A 19253-nucleotide genomic window follows, 5' to 3' on the forward strand; every position below is an offset into this window, starting at 1 on the left:
GCAAACATCCTAACATGCAAACATTGCAACTAGGATTTACAAAGTCATTAGCAGAATAGAAATGAGAAATATAAAGTCTGAGCAGGGAAGGTACTGTTACAGAATTTACAACTTGCTTCCCCTCATCCTTGCTGCTTTATTTTAAATTACAAACAAAACAAAAAAAACCCAAAGCAAAAGCAAATAAAAAACCCAAACCAAAAAAATCCTGATGATTCTGATGAGGCCTGACTCATGACTTTGATAAAGCAAAGTAAACTACACTGGAGCAAGGAGGAGGGTTTCTCATAGCATTTTCCCTGTTCCTGGGGCCCAGGCATCCTTGTCTGCCAAGGACACTGCTCTCCCCTTGCAACCACCTTGAGCCAAATTGCAGAGCCTGGCAGCACCCAGAACCCTTCACAGTGTGCAGCAGAAGTGATGTTACAAAATGCCTGGTGTTCCTGCTCTTAGTGCTAGATGATGCTCTTTGCACCTAACACATTTTTCTTCATTTCATAACCTTTTTCTTTAAACTCAGTCAAAAAAGTACTGAAGTGACAGCTGACCTCTGTGGTTTTATGCAAAGGCAGAAGTGTCTTGTGTGGCCCCTTTACAGTCCAGCTGCAGTCTGTGCCAGAGAGTAAATCAATAAATGCACAGCTGTAGTAGCAGAGCAGGCACAAATTCTGTCACTCATTTGCAATTTCTGTTTGCAGAAAATTCCTGTAATAGTCAATTTTCCCAACCCCACTGGCCTCTCTCCTTCACTCCCTCTCTGAAAAACTGAAGAGAGGGGTTTGGAGCTTGCTGAGAAAGATTTGTTAGAGTGGAAAATGTCTGTGGCCAGTGGCTGGGAAGAAAGTACAAGTGGGGGCTGCCCCTTGTGCTGCTCTCTGTGCAGAGGTGCAGCCACTGTGCAGCTCTTCAGAAGCTGTCCTGGAGGTAACACTACAAGATGAAATATCTGTCAGCCTCACTTGGGCTCCTAAGCCTGCAATAGCTGTCGGCGACTAGTGAGAGACAAATTACATGTTTTTCCAGTGCTGTCCTTTATAACAATTATGCCTTAACAGTGGGAGGAAAGGGGATAGTTGGAAGTAGGTTTAATCCCAAAGGGATGGTTCATTTCCTCTGACTACCACACTTGCCAGTAGCTCTGTTCTCCTTCCCTCAGCCTCCCTCCCTCCTCCTTTCTCTTTCCCCTCTCCTCACTCCTTGGCAAAGTTACCTTTGCAGTCATGGCCTGCTCATGGCAAGGATTAATGGTTTATTGGAGTTTGCAAGCCTTACAGTAGTGGGGCACATATTCCTATGAATTTTATTGCAATGCACCACAGTATATAATTTCATTAAGCTGCACATGTCATGGTTATTTGCCATTATTCCCGAGCCCTTTATGTGCAGTTTTATCAGTCTCAAATGGCAAGGAAATAAAAAATGAAATAAAATAGAATAATGCCTAATACATGCAGAGAGGTCAAGGGACCCTATATGCTGACTACAACAACAAATTTATCATCTCATTTATGGGTGGGAAGGGGAAGGGAGCAATTTCTTCACTCTATTTTAATTAACTGTGTTTCACTGCACGGTAGTAAAGATAATAACCATAACATTAGTGCAACTACTACACTATCAAATGCTTGTCACAGCCTAATATTCTCCAACAATATGGCTTCACAATGGAAACATGCACAACAAAAGAGCAGCTTGTTTTGTTAATTTACTGGAGCCCTGTGTTTTTGGAAGGCCTGTATATATTTCTGCAAGCCTGATTAAAATAGAAAGAAGTGTACATAGTGGAGAATAATATTTTTACTGGTGTGGGATTCATTTAACAAAAGTGTTCCTTCAGGAAAACAGAACCAAGATGCTAATGTTATACCTCATTTATTGCCAGCATATTCAGTGACATTTCATAATGTACATCTGTCAGCCAGAGATATAAATGAATGAGGTGAACCATGCAATTTACCCTCAGGAAGTTCCATTAGAGCCCCCAAAGTATAATATTTATAAGGTCAGAATCAATTAATCAGATAGCTGTATTTGCTTTTCAGCTCAGCATGCTCTTCTGCACCAAGCTGTTGCATTGAGAAAGTCTTTCCTATTTGATAAGAGGAGTCAGTTTGTATGTGCTGCGTGTAGTCTGTTTTGTAAATCAATTGCTTTCCTCACACAGCTTATACTCTATACAAATACAAACTGTAAATTAAGGGACTGAAAAACAAGTCTCTCTCAAAATACACACCAGAACAGAAGACTTGTGTCTTTCCTGCTCCTTGCTGTAGCCTCTTGCAAATCTGTTGAAAATAAGGAAAAAAAACTGGGAGTAAATGGTGTACTTTTAACAAATATGTTTCCAGTAAACAGAAAGTCTTGTGGGGAAAGTAAAAAATTGTTAATTTTTAAAACTCTAAAGCTACTGATTTGATCAAAGGAACTCACTCAACTTTGTGAAGAAAGGTGAGCGAGTTCCATCTCAGTATATTTTGAGATGCTTTACAAAAATGGTTTTCCTTTGCAACCATGTTCTCAATGTTCATCACTTTAATTTCCCCTTCTTGGTTAGATGAACCATTGGTTTATTCCTGTGAAAATGTGTGTCCTATCATTTTTGTTATAAATTGCAGTCATTCCCTGGGCTATTTTCAGATGTGTTGGGAACTTTTCCTGGCATTCTGACACCAGTGAAAGAGCAGGCTCATGGTTGCCAGAGCTCCTGGAAGGTACAGGTGCAGCCTGCCGGTGTGTACTCACCACTCCAGGTGCGTACTCCTGATTCCTAAATGGAGCCTTTCCTGTAAAAGGATTTTTAAAAACTTAATTTTGATTTTGATCATATTGTGACTTTCTTTTGTTTTCTTCCCCCCCCCCCTTTTTTTTTTGTAGGCCACAGATGCAAAATATAAATTCTGATAGTAAAATCTGTGTCAATATGTTTTCACTGTCATAAATGATGCCAAGATATGATCCAGCATTTCTTTGTTTCTTTGTAAATAAGTTTATTTAAGATGGTTCAAAAATTACCTGTTATCTAATAAAATTACTTTTCTCTGAACATTCCTCAATGTTCACTTTCACTTTCAAGGATGAAAGTGAAAGCAGGAAGGGCACATCTGAAATCACTTGTAGAATTATTACAAGCAAAGAATTAGCTAGGAAAAAGTCCTAGAACAATGCTTTGCCTTCACAGTTTATGATTAATATCCATAACAACTAACAGTTTATACTTAAAGCTTCTCATTTTATTGTGGGGGGTTGAATAGCTCATACTTCAGATTTGGTCTTTTGCTCTTGAAGAATGTGGATGGCAAGACAAAATGGGTTTTCTTTTTGACCAAAACTACTGTCAGAAAGTGCTGATACATCCCAAAACCAATACCTCCCAGAGTGGGTGCTCTGAGCAACAGAGAAAGGAGGGATGAGGTCCCTGTGTATCACATAACCCCGTGTAAGTACTCACTTCAGAAATAAAGAGCAATGCCCAACACCCATCAGAAAGCCAGGAGACTGGTTTGGAAGAGGAGTTGATCCTAAACACTGTGGGTAAGTGCACTCAATTCACTTCTGGCCAAAGGGAGAGTGGGAGGGAAGAAGTTGAACAGTTTCAGTAGCTGAGTGTGACAGAGCTATCAGCCGCAGAAGAGATCAGTGAGCTGATTTATCAGGAACATATAAAAATGAGTTTGAATACTTGTTTTATTGACATTGATACCAGTGACTTTAATGCTGTTGTTTCCATTCCCAAGCGAGCATCCCAACCATCACTTAGGGGGTTTCCCATTTCTTTCTGGGCTCTTGAGCATCGGAATGAAACAAATGACAAAACCCTGAAGCCCAAATCTGCCTGCCTGTGTGGCAACAGAAAGCAGAGCTAGCTGTTGAGGCATTCTCCACTGTGGTAGATGTGACTCTGTCTTTATGAAGCAGCCAGCTTATCAGGAAATAGAGTATTTTTATAAGTGTGGTGTGTGCAGAGTCTGATTTGTGTATATTTATTCTCGCTACATAGTTGTATCAAGGCACTGTGAACATCATTGTGTTTTTGTTTGCTTGATTTTATTGTCTCTGGGCTAGTGAGCATCATTGGTGGGATATCACTGACCAGCTGGAATTCATGATATTTTTCTGCTGTGTGATTTTGCTACTGAAGCCTTGTAAACAGAGGGCAAACACTTCTGGAACAAGAGTGAATACCCTTGTTTGCATATGAATGAGTATTTGTATGGACCCTTATTCTCAGCATTTATGCAAATGCAAACTCATACATGTGAAGGGTTGTGGAAAAGGGAATCAAAATGAGAGGCTGGATTCATGAAAATGTTTGTTTTCCATTATTTGTCCTGTTCCCTTCATCTTTTCTATTGCACAGGGTTTCAAAGTGGCCCACACCATGTGCAAGAGTGTTTTTGGTCTAAGGCTTTCTGATTTAACCAGATAGCAGAAGGAAAGAATAGCTCATCCAAATGGAGGAAATGTCAGGCAATTGTTTCCAGCCAATACTCATAGTTTTCCTAATCTCCTACCATTGTAGGGCAACTAGGAGGACCAAAATCAGTGATGATTTTAGAAAAAGATGAGGAGGTAATGGCTTCTTTGTCATGGCAGGCTATTGCAAGCTTCTCTATGTTAATGGATAAGGTAGTTTAGATTTTGCCCTTTTCTCCTGAAAGTGGCATAGTAAATAATCTTTTATCTGTGCAGGGGAATTCTTCTGCAAGCAGCCAGGGCTAGCTCATCTTGCTGTCCATTCATACAGTCTCTGTCATACACTATCCTGCTGGGAACTGCCTGGGACACTGCAGGCTGGCTAAGGTTCAGGCTGCAGGTAGTGCCAAGGGGAAATGTGCTTAATAAACTGTTTTTGCTGGTAACTGTTCTCCCAAAGTAGAGCAAGAGCAACAGAATTATCAATTAGCTAAGGAATAAGAGAAGCTACAACTGACTGTGTCTGGTGTTTACACAGTGCTTTGTGGCAAGACCTGAAGTGAGCAAGGTAAGGTGCTGCCTCTTAATTTAGTAGAGTTCACTCATCTCCCACAGGACCACAACTTGGAGGCCCCTTTTAGGCTAGTTTATATGTGCCTCCCTTGGGTTTATGAACATTTATTATGGAAGCATTTAGCTTTTCTTATCCAGGCCTTACTTTCAGGCTTCTGCTTTTAAAATTTTATCTGGTTTAAATTTTCATGTTAACATGGGCTGCAATTATTTAGTGAGATTTTGTGGGATTCCATCCAGTAAATGAATATATGCTTCCTCTGTTTAGATTTATTCCCCTTTACCATGCCAAAATCCCCTGTTTACATTTGGGATGTCCTGTGACTGGAGATCAGATGTCCATTACTCATGTGTGCCATGACCCCTTTTAACACTTAGAATTGCTGGTTAGCTGCCTGTGTTAAAGCAAAAGCTATGATGCAGTCACCTTCCCAAATGTCCTCCAGAATCCCTCTTGCATACTGTGAGCAGCTCCTCGTGGTTCCTGCACACCCTCTCAAGCCATATCTTACACTAATATTTGACTTATGAATGACAAAGAGGAGAGGCAGAAATGAAACCTCTGTAGAGGAGGAGGAAGAAGGGAAAATCTGATCATGGCATACTCTTTAAACAAAACCCCAGAAAAGTTAAATGACTGTGTTTTGGTTGACTAAGAAGATTTATGATCTTATTTGTGGAGGGAAATCTAAAGAAGATCTTGGAAGTTAGGTTAGAATAGTGTTGCTGGTCATGTTTCACTCTGAAAAAAGAGAATGGTGCTAGAAAGTTTGTGAAGATAAGAAAAAGAAAAATAAAGCAACAAAGTTATTGCAAATGAACATTTTTTTTGGCCATCTGGGACGGGGAATGGTATCACAGAAAAGGAGTATCTGAAGATTGAAATTCAAATAGTATATGACAGCAAGCTGAAAAGAGGAGTCAGGGAATTGTAAAGAACAATGAAGCAAAACAAGGAAATCTAGTTACTACATGCAGAGAAGTAGACTGAACAAACAAAGAAAAAATATACTACTCAAAGGTTCTTTTAAATGAGGGTAACAAAAATCTCCTTTCTACATCTAAGGCAGTGTACAGTGAGCACTAGAGAGATGAACAGGGAAAATACTTCAATGAATAAGTAAAGTAAGATAAACTCTATTAACAGTAAGGTCTACAAGTACCATTGTGGGGAAGATAATTCATCTGACTGCTCAAAAATCAAACATAATTATAGTTTGAGGGAGTATACCACCTCTTAATGTTACTGAGGATGGTTTGGGGGTTCTAAAAAAACAAAACAAAATAAAAACATGGTAAAGAACAAAAGAACATGGTCTGTGTAAATTGATGAACATGAGAGAAAGCCCATAGGTTTACTCTTCTCTATGTGGTTTGGTGGAGAAATTAAAAGGCAGAAGAATGCCTTTCCATTTCAGTGACCCTGGCAAAGGCACATGAAGCTGCAGAGAGTGGAAATGAAAGAATTAATCAAAGAAAACTAACCTAAATGTTGTTAACACTGTGCTAAGAACCAGAGGGACATATCTGGAGAATAGTGCTGCACAAACATAGAACTAACACCAGGGCTTCTGTAGTGCAGGCAATATGGACCTGGTACAGAGTACACTTTCTCTGCATGTACAATCTACAAAAGACTGTATGGATAAATGTACCTGTATTTATCTAAGATAATTCTGACAGCAAATTACAAGGGAAGCTCTATGGAAGTTGTGCAGGAAGTTTGTATCTATTTTAAGTTTAACAAAACTTATTGAAATCTGTCAAAAATCTACTGTAAAGAGATTAGCTTATTATATCATAAAACTGAAGTAAATTTCTCCCTTATACTGATTAATTTGAATTGAGATGTAGATAGAGCAATGTGTTTTCTATACAGGGAGGTGAGTTCAGACTGACCTGTAGTTTGAATTTATTCTATGTTCTTTACTAATTTGCTAAAAAAAATGGCCTTATTCCAAACCTTCTTAATTCTCTGAGGTACTTCCATAGCTGAAAAAGCTTGTATGTGATTCAGTACTTACTTTTTTTTGAAATTAAATATTTTTGAGAATTTCAGTTGTAAGGGATCAGAGGAAGATCATGAACAATGAGCTGATTTATTGCTGCTCTCCCCATTGGAGATAATGTGAAAGGATCTCAGTAGCCTAATGAAGTTTTTTATAAAGACACAGCTTAAAGCCCATAAAAAACTGCCATTATGTGATAGCTGGTTGAATGCATTTATTGTCCTGTAAATATAATTGTTTGTTAAGCAATCAGCTGGGTTTTCTGAGTGCTATCACCAACCACTTTTATTTGAAATTATGTTGGATTTAATGTATATTCTTATTCCAGGACTATCTCTCTTCTAATTTTTTTTAATGTTTACAGCAGCAGAAGCTCCACTGAAATCTAACAAGTCTCTGTATTTAATCTGATGCACCTAGCAGAATAGCACTGGGCTTGATATTGTGATGTGTGCATCATCCAAGCCCTATACTACAAGTCACACCATTGTGTAATACATCAAGATTCATCAGAATGTTGGTACTCCTCCTTTCTTTCACAGTATTTTAATAGAGAAGTTGATATCTGAGCAATGATGTCTTAATTAAAAGGACAGTTAATTATTTGTGATGAAGATGGGAATGGGGAAGCTTCACTGCAAATGATTTTTTGCATGTTTGGGTTCTGCTGAAATCATGATCTCTGTCTCTGCATAACGTTCCTGAGTGAATAATGCAGTTAGTATCAACTCTTATATATTGGCCACTGAAACTTTTTTAAAAATGTAAACTGCTTAGAAAAGTTTGCAGAATAAAGGTCTTCTGAGAGTTATTGTATACTATTAATTAACTGGTTTGGTTTTAATTTCTGGGTTCTTTACTTCTTCTCATCTTTTAAACCATTTCTTAAATAAAACTATCATGTCCTGTACAAGAAGCTTTTCCTTTAACTTGACTTGTAATATATATTTTTATATGCTACTTTATGTATCTATTTCTTTCACAAACAGAAACAATTTCCTTGGCTTTCTAATACAAGTGGAGATTTTAAGTAGATGTAGCTTAGACACTTGAAATCACTGGGTCTCTAGGTGTGGATTCTGCCAAGCTGAATCTTCAAGTGTTGATTTAAACTGTTTACAGATTGTGGCTTCACCTTGAAGCAGAGGTGTAGTTTGTAGTCCTTGTCTCCAGTCCCTGAATGGAGCCTGGTTCTTGTTCTCTCTCCTTTTACTTATATTGAGGTGTGTGCGACACCTCCCTGATTTCAAAAGTGACTGCATGCAGAACAAAACAGATTTTTCTTTCTGCAATCCAGTGGGATGAGACTATTGGTGATTTGCTTTTTGTGCAGCCTCCAAGAGCACCACCTGCCTGCCTCAGGCTCTGGAGCCTGGGATGCCACCGCAGGACACAATTAAACTGAATGGGACAGGCAGTTCTGGGTGTGCTGCAGTGATACCAACAACTGTGGGTCGTTCTGTGGTCTCCGTACCTTGAGAGAAAGCAACACGTTGCCCTCTTTGATGAGGAGGAGAGTAACACAGAAGCTGAGAGGTAGTGGGTGTAGGAAGGATTTCCTGCAAGCTTTTCAATCTGGGCTGTGTGCTGAAGCCTGGGAAGAGAAGCAAATTGCCAGATGGTACACTTGTCACCATCTTGTCCTGCTTACCGTCTGACAGGAAGCCTTTGCAGCTCCTTGCTTCCTTGGCGACAGGCTCCTTTGATTTGATCCAGCCTGTTTTAAGGAAGTAGGATATCTGGGAGGTGGGTGTACATGCCTGTGAGCTGGATTTTAGAGAACCCTACAGAGCATTATGGGAGTACGTGTGTGCAGTGCCTTTGCACCTTAAACAGCAGCTTGCACAGAGGTTTGGTGATGCATTGGTTTTGTCATCTAGATAGGATCACTTCCAAATATCAATGTTGCAGTATTTATCTAGTGTAGTTTCTGAGGCTTGCTTTGTGGAAATATCCTTTTACCTTCTTTAGCTCTCTGTGGTTTAAAGAGAAATATTATCCCAAATGTCTCCCTGTCTGAGAGAGGGTCAGAGCTGTGGGGTCTGCTTTGGAGAGGCAAGGGCATAAATTAAAACTTCCTTCTATGAAGCAGATTAAAGCTGAATGAAGTTTGAGGCATGACACTTGATTCAGAGGATGGAACAGCACATAGGTGAATCTTTTTCTTGTGCAGGGACTAGCTCAGCTGAGGCATGCTGTGTGGGGATGTGCTGTTCCTGTAAAACAGCTCTTGAATTTATGTTCAGGAGGTGGTAGCACCTCACAGAATCTTGCTAGGCTTTAGGTGGGGCTGAGGGGCTTTTTTCTCCACATCTCTTGGCAGCTGGGGCTCACTGATCCTCCTGTAAACATCTCAGGTTGGGTACATCTCAGGTGCCTCCTGCTTGATGCCCTCCACTTTCATGGCATTTAGGCTAAATTGGGTAGGTCCTGCTTAATCAGACATGGAGAAGGAAAGAACTAGAAGCAAGCTGAACTTCTTGATCAAGCCTTACTGCAGAGGTTCATGGAACCTTGGCACTTAAAATAATTTGCATGAATGCTGTGAGTGGTCTCCAGCCTTTCTAAACTTACTGGAATAAAGGTTTGTGTGTGCAGTGGCTAGGGGAGGGGGTCCTCATTCCTGGCTCAGTCTGCTGTAATGCAAACAAGAGATATTAATCACAGACCAGCCGGACTGGATGTGTTCCAGACACACATCTAGCCCATCCCTCATTAACCAGTTCATAAAGCTCCCTGGTGATGGGGATTCCATACGTCAGACAGGAGTCTATAGTCAGGCCCTGGATCATCTGCCCTCCTTGCTACTTTAGCTTCCCATCTTTTGGCATACATGTTAGTTTTTGCATGTCAGTATTTTTTGCAAATATTGTTGATTTTTCTGATTCACTTGCAGGGCTATTTGATCTGTGTCTGATTTAGAAGCAGACTCAGTGTACATGTTTTATACAGTGTGAACAGCTCAGTGCACTTTAGTGCTCAAGATCATAGAGCTCTTTTGTAAACAGAGAGAAAAAAAGAAAGAAAGAAAATAACCTCACAACTCTTTATTTCCTTGAAATGTGCCCTTAAAAGCATAATAATGCTCTCAATGCTCATATAGATACCTTAAAAAAAGTAAAAAGAAAACACATTCTTTCTAATCCCTACTACATCCTTGGAGTTGGTTGATGAGTATTTCAAAGTGTGTGTGTTTTTTTCTGTCAAAGCTTTTCTGACAAGCAGTGATATTTGCTGTGAATCTTAAACTTCAAAAGATAGGAGTATTTAGTAAAAGAATTCATTTCAAAGGATTAGACTTCCACTGCAGATGTTTTTGTCTGCCTTATTTCCCTTGAATCTTATAATTGCATTTCTCTCCTGTACCTGCAACAGATTAATAATCTTCCTTTGCTTTCATCACACTCCAGTGGCTTTAGTTTGTTTTTATCAGCTGCTTCTAATAGTTTTGATTTTCTTTACTTAAATCTGAAATGGAAGCATCGGTGGCAAGGTAATATAGTAAGTGATAATAATATGCAATGATGCCTTCAATCTCCTTTTTTCTCACCTCCCCCCTCACTCTAATGACATTCACATGATGGCAAAAGTAAACAAGAGCACATGTATACAAAAAAGGGAGAAAGTTCTTTATTTTGCTGAAATAAAAAGTTCTATATTTTGCTGAGCTTTTATATTGCTGAAATGCTAAACTGATGCTGGTCTCTGTGTACGGGCCCATGGCATGAGGTGGAAAATCAATGGATCAAGGGCTGCAGTACAATGCTTGCAGTCTGTGGTCTGACTGACCATATAGCTGAGGTTAAATTGACATTTCTGCACCAGCCTGGAAAAGGTGGTAACTGGGAGCACGTGTCACATATTTCAGAGCTTTCTTTTCTACGTTCTTGTTCTGGAGAGGCCAGATGCAGTCACCACCAGGCCACTTGCAGTGCCTCTCCTGAGCAAACGTGCTCCCGCAGGAGAAGGAACCCCAGCGAAGGTGGGCTGTATTTTGTGCCAGAGTAACTGGCAAAGCTGTGCCACACAAAGAGCAGCAGCTCCCTTTACCAATGAGCACCTCAGAGGGTCCACAGGGATCTGGGCCAGTCCTGGGACCTGGATGAGTCCTTGATTTCTCCTTTGGTTTTGCTTCTCCTTCAGTTTAGCTTCTCCTTGCTGTTTGTCTTTTGTGAATTCTCTGGTGAATTCAGTGAATGGGTTTCTTTCCCTTGAGAAAAGGGAAGGTACCTCCCATTTTCCAGCCACCAGGAGATATGAGTCATTTGATAGGAACACAATAAAGCCTACTATCACAATAACCTGGTGTCTCAGGTGTTTATTATTTCCTATTAGTAAAACAGTCCCACATCTGTGAGTTCATCAGCTTTTCATTAGAAGGCACAAATGGCTAACAGTCTCTTATTACAAGCTCTTTTAAGACTAAACTATCCAATTAAGAACTGACACCTAGATTATTTTCCCTTTTAATCCAATAACTGATCCCAAAGAGCCTGCAATGCAGACTTTTCTGCCCAATTACAAATGCCACCCAAACCCATGGAGAAGAAGGAAAAAGAAGCATGAAGAAGAAACTCAGGAGGACACCCTGTGCCCTCCATTTTGCTTCCATCCCCAACATACTAAAAATCTCAAGACCTAAATTTCTCACCAAGTGATACACCTACACTACTCTCTATAATCTATTTCACACTTTAGTGGATTCTAGTCTCTCTTGAAGTCTAGGAAACTTTCTCCATGGGTCAGGGCACCCCAGAGCAGACAAAGAAATATTCCCAGTGCTCTGGGTTTCCACAACCTGGGACTGTGCTAGTTATAGGCAAGGATGTTACAGCCCTTGATCTTATTAGTGTGTGTGTGTAAGGGTTTAGGAATGGTGCTTCTAGATTTAGTATTTTCACAAAAAAAAAACCCTGCCTCTCTGCTACAGGATTTTCTTTGAAGCTTGGCTTTGGCAAGTGCTATTACCTGTCCCAGGAAAGAAGGAATAAAGGCAGACTTCTTTCCACAGGCAATTCCAACACTCTTATTTATAAATGATCCCATTATTTATTCCTGCTGTTTTTATTGCTGAAGTTCCTAGAAGCTTGTGTCATTCAAAATAAATTTAAATTTAAAGAGAAGTTTTTTAACATCTAGTTCCAAACCCACTGAAATCTGTGTAAAAACTGTTTGTGATTTGGATGGGACTTTTGTATCTTAAATCCAGACCTAGCTGATAATGGACATGATTTATGTACCCAGGCTGTGACTTTATCAGCTATCTAAAGTTATGGAGAGGTGGAACATTTTCAGTTTGGGGCTTTAGGAGAGAATGGAGTTACATTGTAAATAGCAGGATATTATTACTGATTCAACAATGCCCTGACAATGTTTCATAAAAAATTTTCATGGCCAACACAAAATTTAATTTTTCCTCCTGTTTTGTGGTGGTGCAATATTATGTCTCTGAATGCATTGTGCTCTTTTGTTTGGCTGGGTACTTGTGTTTAAACCAATACACAGGCTCAGTCTGTTTTACATGGACAATGTGTTGAGCAATTAATGTCAGCATTAGGATAAGCTATTTACAATATATCTGCATGGATTTTAACACTATTTAATTAGGGGAGATTTTTTTTTATCTAAGATACAGGGTGTGTGTATTGCATTGTTAAGGAGTGGATTGAAAGTTTTTCTATGATCTCTCAGATAGTTTTTTTGGCTTTCTCTGGAAAGTGGCCTTTCCTCCACAGAGAGCATAATGACAAAAATATATCCCTTAAGATTTAACCTGAGGAGAGAGAAAGAGAAACAAAAGTCATTGGTCTTTGAAGACAGGTGGAATATAAAAGACATGTCTCCTGTGCTGCTGTACAGACAATTTAATCGTGTGGATTTTTCAGTGTTAAATAATGGATGCTACGATCTGTCATGTGGCAGTTTTCTTAAGGTTTGTGTGTTACTCAGTGGATTGACTTACACTATTTTTTAGATAATAAGTGGACATGAACTACCGAGAGGACTCAAATATATCGCAACAACCACAAAATTGAGAAAACACATTGTGGACTTTGCTTTTTCTCTGTGTTCCCTCTGACTAGGCTCAAAGTCTTCAGCTTTCAAGGCCATGAACAGGAATGTTACAGAAACACTAGACTAATTTAAAATTCAATGATATTTCAAAAGATGAATAAACATATTTGATCAGATCATCCTGTGCTCCTGAAGGTTCTCTTTTCCTCCCTCAGAACTCTGTAGTCATCCAGTCAGAGGTACAGCCTGCATAAACGATTTGAGTGCCCACTGTAGATGCAGGGAGCTGGGTGGGCTCTGGAGTGTTTATCAGCCTTGCCCATGCCTCAGTGTGATGGATCTCTTGGGGCACTGACTGCAGGCAGTGGTCTGCAGTGCTCTAGCACTGGGCTTTGAGAGTCTGCTGCTGTATTGTTTGTAAATGAAGCCTTTTGTTCGATGAGATTTACAGACATGTTTGGGCAAATAAAACATCTAATTTGAGTGATCTAATTGCTGACTCTAAAATGCTATTTGCACATTACACTGTTTAATTACTTCAGTCTAGTAGTTGTCTAGCAGTGTCTCAATCTGTTATATCTGCCAGAATTAAAGGAGGGGGAAAGGAATTTATTTGGGTGTCATTCATTGTGCAACAATTGTACAAAACCTTAAATGGAGAAGCAATGTTTGTCCATTTTAATACTTTTTGTTACAGTGCCACAATAGCATAAAATAAGGAAAAAAAAAATCTGTGCAGCTTCTCTCTAAGGTTTTGTGGTTCTTGACAGCAGTAAAATGTAGTCTGAGAATGCAGTTCATAAAATAAATGCCAAAAAAAATACAAACTAGCATAGTCTTTACATTTTTCCAACACAGCTCTTAAGATGAAATGAAATTATATGTGAGTATAATGGGAAGAATAAATGCAATTAGTCACATTGTGCACTCCACTCTACTTAATTCAAATTGTGAGAGCACAACTTGTATTAGCTTTATATATAGCTCCATTTAATTCACAGCTCTCAGCAATCCTACCACAGTTATGTACATTCTTTACAAGGGATGAAAAAGTAACAAAGCTGGCTATCTTTTCAGGACATCACATTGCCTTCTAAACATGTGCTTGCATATTTGTAATCTGTTGTCCTCTTGGTAAAGCTTGTCTAAGAAAAGTGCTGGAGTGGGAATGGAGTCTCTATATGCAGCTGCATATCACAGTATTTTTAAATCAAAGACTACCTCACCTTGTGGGAAAAATGCAGATCATTAGCAGTATTTTCCCTTTGCTATCCTCTTGGTTATGAGTATTGCATTCATTACTCTGATCATTTCTAATTGTTCACATTTGTGAGAACCTGTATCTTCTGCAAAGGTTTCATGAGGCATTGTACAGTGCCTCAAAGTTTACTGGGTTTGATTATGAGGGGAAGAACTGATTCTCCAAAGAATGCTTTCTTGGGGAGCAGTATCTCCCATAGGCCAAGAAGCTATGAAACAGGATTTGCCTGGAGTGCCCTTTTGCTGTCTTCTGCTATTTAATGTGATCATCATCCAGATAAGCACAAAGAGAGCCAAAAAGTAGTTCTTTTTTAACACTGAGCTGGGCCTTGGTGTCACTCCCTTCTCCGTACACCTGACTTCTGTAACTCCTTAGGAACTTTGGATATGAGACTATAAATGCGGAGGGAAAGCTGTTATTTATATATTTAAGAGTGCCATGTGGCATTAGTTTGTTTTGAAAGAACTGCATGTGTAAGGTAAGCATCTGACTGACCTTTCTGTAATTTCTCAAACCTTTACTTTCTTCCCCTCCTTCCCAAACCCCATCATGTTCACAGCTGCAATCCTACTCTTTGCTACAAGTCACAGTCTGTGTTTGTTTCTGAGGGATCTTTCCTGTGTTGCAAGATGAGAACCAGCAGAGATGTAAGCACTGTAGTATATTCCCTGAAGCTTTTCTAAAATGTTTATGCCAGTGGCAAAGATCCTGTTTGACATTTCAGCACAATAGGGTTGAACACAAGAGCTTCAGGCGACTGCTGTGCACTCTGCTGACATTCACTTGCCTGCAGTGGTTAGAGGAAAAGTCCCATTGCACTTGGTTTCTGCTCCTAACTTATCTGTCTCTTGTCTTTGTTAGGCTCTGCTCTTGAACTGAAACTACTTCTTCCGATCACTTAGGCTGCACCTCAGGTAGCAAACATGTAGGCATGTCTGGGTCAATGACTTGACTCCAGCTGGCCCTTCCTGCGTGTATCTAAATCCCTTCTAACTCTCCCCTGGATGAATCATCTCTTAACCTGTATTTGGGGGTTATTTTCAGTTTGAGTTGAGCTGCTCAGCCCATGGGAACAAACTAATGTTTGAGTTGGCACTGTTAGCACCTACTGGTGTGACCACTCCATTCCATATATTATCCATGTTCCTTCCTTCTAAGATGATTTTGAAAATTGTGGATGGCCTTGGAGCTACAAGTAAAATATATGCTGGTCATGCTGCCTCTTCATCTCACCTCTAAATAATTTTTGAAAGCTCTAGAAGTTTTTAATTGGCAGTGAAGCTGAACAAATTAAAATCCCAAATCAGACCATGACTTTTCAGACGTGGAAATACCAATGTCTTGGTTCTTATTTTATTAAAGACTTGGAGTCTCTTTGCAATAGTAATTCTTAAAAAGATGTAAATTCCAGTATTGATTTTGGACTTTATTATTTCTTGGAATTTATTATTAGAAAGAATCTGTTTTATAATCACACTCATAGACTCTTGGTGTAGCAGGGAAATATGGTCAACTATATTTATTTTTATTTCAGTATTAGGACTATTCTGTTTGGCTAAACATACTAACAAAAAAATCCACAATTGTATTTGAAATGAAAATGAGTTTTAAAATTTCCTGTTGTTTATGATATACTTTTGCTTTTCTATTGAGCACAATTTTAATAAATCTCCTCTTTGTCATTTAAGATTTTAATAGTGAACTAAGATATTTTCCAGTCTGACTAGGTTAATGCTGAGGTCTCATATTTATTATTAGCAGTTCTCCTATAATTCTGGTGGTGTACAAAGAAAGGAGATATCAGAAAATTTTATTTAAGTGTTTTTAAGGGGGTACCGGTAATGATGAGTAGAACAGTCTGGACAAACTATAAACTGCTTTGTCTTTATGTCTTACTGCCTTTTACCTTCTTCCCAGCTATTTTAGAAACTTTAACATTTGTTAGTCTTTTGCTTTTATTTAATTCTGTGCTCCTTCTATTCTTTTAGGATTCAAAGAATCCAAGTTCTCCACAGCAGCTGCTTTCACAAACTCAAGATTTGGAGATTTAAGGTAGGTTCTGAAATTGATTTGATGTTCAGTCACATCATCAAGACAATGAAAGTAACACTAGTAGTGGTGATAGTATTAATGATTTGTCATTCCATGTCTCAGATGAATTAAATGTGAGAAAATATCTGCAACAGATTTATGAAAAAGAAATGTTGAGCAAAAGAACACATTTCATTGCAAATGTTGCAGAAAATTTCAAAAAAATTGAGTGTTTTGTTTTATTTAATTAGACACTGTGGAAATACATATCTCTTCCATTTCCTATAAATAGATTGTCTTCCTGATTAAATTATTAGTATTGAACAAACATAGGAGAGAAAGGGGAATAAGCAGTGACTGATAAAAGACAATTCACAGATGTTTATTTAGCTAATTCATGAAGCAGTTTTAATCTGCTGATAGATTCTTTGAAACTTTGATCAGTTTAGTGGGATTATGTGATAAAACAGACAAAATTCAATAAACACATTAAAAATAGAGAAGGTTTGATTGGATTTCCTTATTAGCTGTTTTGGTTGTGGGGTTTTTTGGTTTTTTTGTTCTTTTTTTTTAGGAAAAGTAGGTGTATGACATATGGAAAGATGGTGGCTTAGGAATGTTAGGTCATAAATTTTTCAGTTTGATAGAATTTTCTATTAATTTAATTTAACTACCATTACCTGCTGCTAAGTCTTCCTTTCAGCTAATAAATTAAAAATACAGCCATTTTCAAGGTTTTATTTTTGTGCTTATTTTAGAGATATATCTAAAGGAAAACCCCATAGTTAGGCCTTTCCTGTACAGCATACAGCATTGCAATTTCTTTCATATTTCCCAGAGTTAAAAAACAAGATGAACATTGTAAAGTTACCTACAGTGTACACTGCATGCTAAAGAAGCTGTGTGCTTTTTTTTTTCATGGACTCATTTTATTAAATGACTATTACTACCTGCTTTTTATACAGATTTTCCTCTGTTTTGGGAGGAAAAATTCAACAGCATTTTTTTTATTACTTCTGTCACTTGGAGTGTTTATTCCTTAAGAGTGTGAGGCAATAATTTTAGAGATTGAAGAATTTTCAAGAAAATTTTGCCAAGTAGGGTCTGATATCTTACAACATGACCTAGTTCTAATTAATTTTCTGCATTTGCAAGGGACACAGCCTTAGAGGGTGGAGTAGAATCCTGCTGCCATGGGTGGTAGGCATCCATCATCCCTGCAACACACAGGTGCAGGAGAGAGGAGTGTTTGCCATGCAGGTTGCTCTGGTGGTGGTGTGCTGCCCATGCAGCTTCCAAAGGTCCTGCTGTCCCCAAGCTCTCTGGGTGCTTCCTCTTGGAGTTGCTCATGTTTTGGCTGCTGTGCTCATTCTCCTGCCAGATACTGATGCTCCTTTAATTGTCCTTCTTTCTTTCACTTAGTAAAGTGGGTGAGCAAAATGGGTCTGGCTGTGAGAGCCAAGGTCTCACCAATTTCTTGGAGAGCAGCACTGTTTTTTACACAGCTGGTTTGTATCCCTGGCTGTTCTAAACCACAGAGCTGAGGGAGGGGTTCAGCTTTGCTATCTTTAACCATTCACAAGTTTGCTGACCCAGGTGCTTCTATATTAAGCATGGAAAGAGACAGGCACTTCTAGTGCCATGCTAAAAGGAATGAATCAGCTTTCAACATGCCAGCCTGGTGCCTGATGTACAATCAGCACTGATGTTTAGCTGCTGAATGAATGAAGTTTTGTAGGAGGACTCTTGTAAAGAAGACTGCGTCTGCAGAAGTGCACAGCAAAGTCAGCATGCAAGTGAGCTCTGGTTTTCTTTTATTCTCCATGTAACTGTTTGTGTTCAAGTGGAATGACAACAACATCAAGAAGTGCAAGTAAAACTTGGCATATGTCTGCCATCAGGTGATTTCAATGTGCCCCCCTCATCTTTCATACTTTGGCACATAAACAGAGTAATAGAAAAGTTACCTATTAGCCAAGTTTCAAATCTTGCTGATGAGTGATGGTTGGTGTTCCACTGGCCTGGCAGCTCTCTTGTGATGCTGGTGAGGCAGGTGTTTTAAGCCAGTCATCAGTATCAGATACAGCTTTTAAATAAACTCATCTATCATGAGTATTCATGTTTGGGCAGCAGTTGCCCAGCTGTGCTTAGACTGTGGCACTAAGCATGTCAAGTGTCACCTTGCACAGACAAGCTCAGGAAAAAAGTTTCCCCAGGGCTGTTAATATCCTCGTCAATGAAAGCCAACAGACATCTTCTGAAAAAGCGTGGGCAGAGAGTGGGGGGAGGAAATGCACTGTGTGGACTAATATAAATTCAGGCTGTGCAAAATCCTTATGGATTCCGAGGCAGAGCCAGTGATTGAGGAGGATTGCAGGCAGTCCTGTGGTGATGGAGGATGAGAAGGTTTCATATCTGACCAGGTATAAAGGGCGTAGCAGATCAAATGCTTTGTTTCTGTCAAACAAAAACAAAACAAAAAGGGCTTTGAATTAAGAAAATACTTAATGAAGAAGGAAAGAGAACAGAAACATTAGCATTGAATCTCTGCCCCCTTACGAGGGGTTTGGAGACTGTCTGTTCTTGCTTTATCTCTTCAGAGCAGACACAGTTTTTTTTTAATAGAAAAACTCTGGAGATGAGCACTGACTGCATTAAAATGTCATCTCACAAAGCAGGGGCTTTAAAACAGGATTTTAACAGAGTATTGCCCAAGCAGGCCATGAATAGTAAGCAGAGATATAATGCAAAAGGAGACCATCTTACTTAAATGGGTTTTATTAGCCAACCTCTAAACACACTAGATATGGGTAGACTGAAGTTATATGTGGTATTCACAAGCTTGGTTCTCCTAGTAGGTAATTTTGAGTTTTCTGCAACAGATTCACACTTAATGTGAAGTTTTCAGAATCACTGTAGCCTTAGAAGATGAAATATTCTTGAGGGGGAAA

The sequence above is a fragment of the Molothrus aeneus genome, chromosome 1 (assembly GCF_037042795.1).
Source record: "Molothrus aeneus isolate 106 chromosome 1, BPBGC_Maene_1.0, whole genome shotgun sequence".
NCBI classification, from domain to species: domain Eukaryota; kingdom Metazoa; phylum Chordata; class Aves; order Passeriformes; family Icteridae; genus Molothrus; species Molothrus aeneus.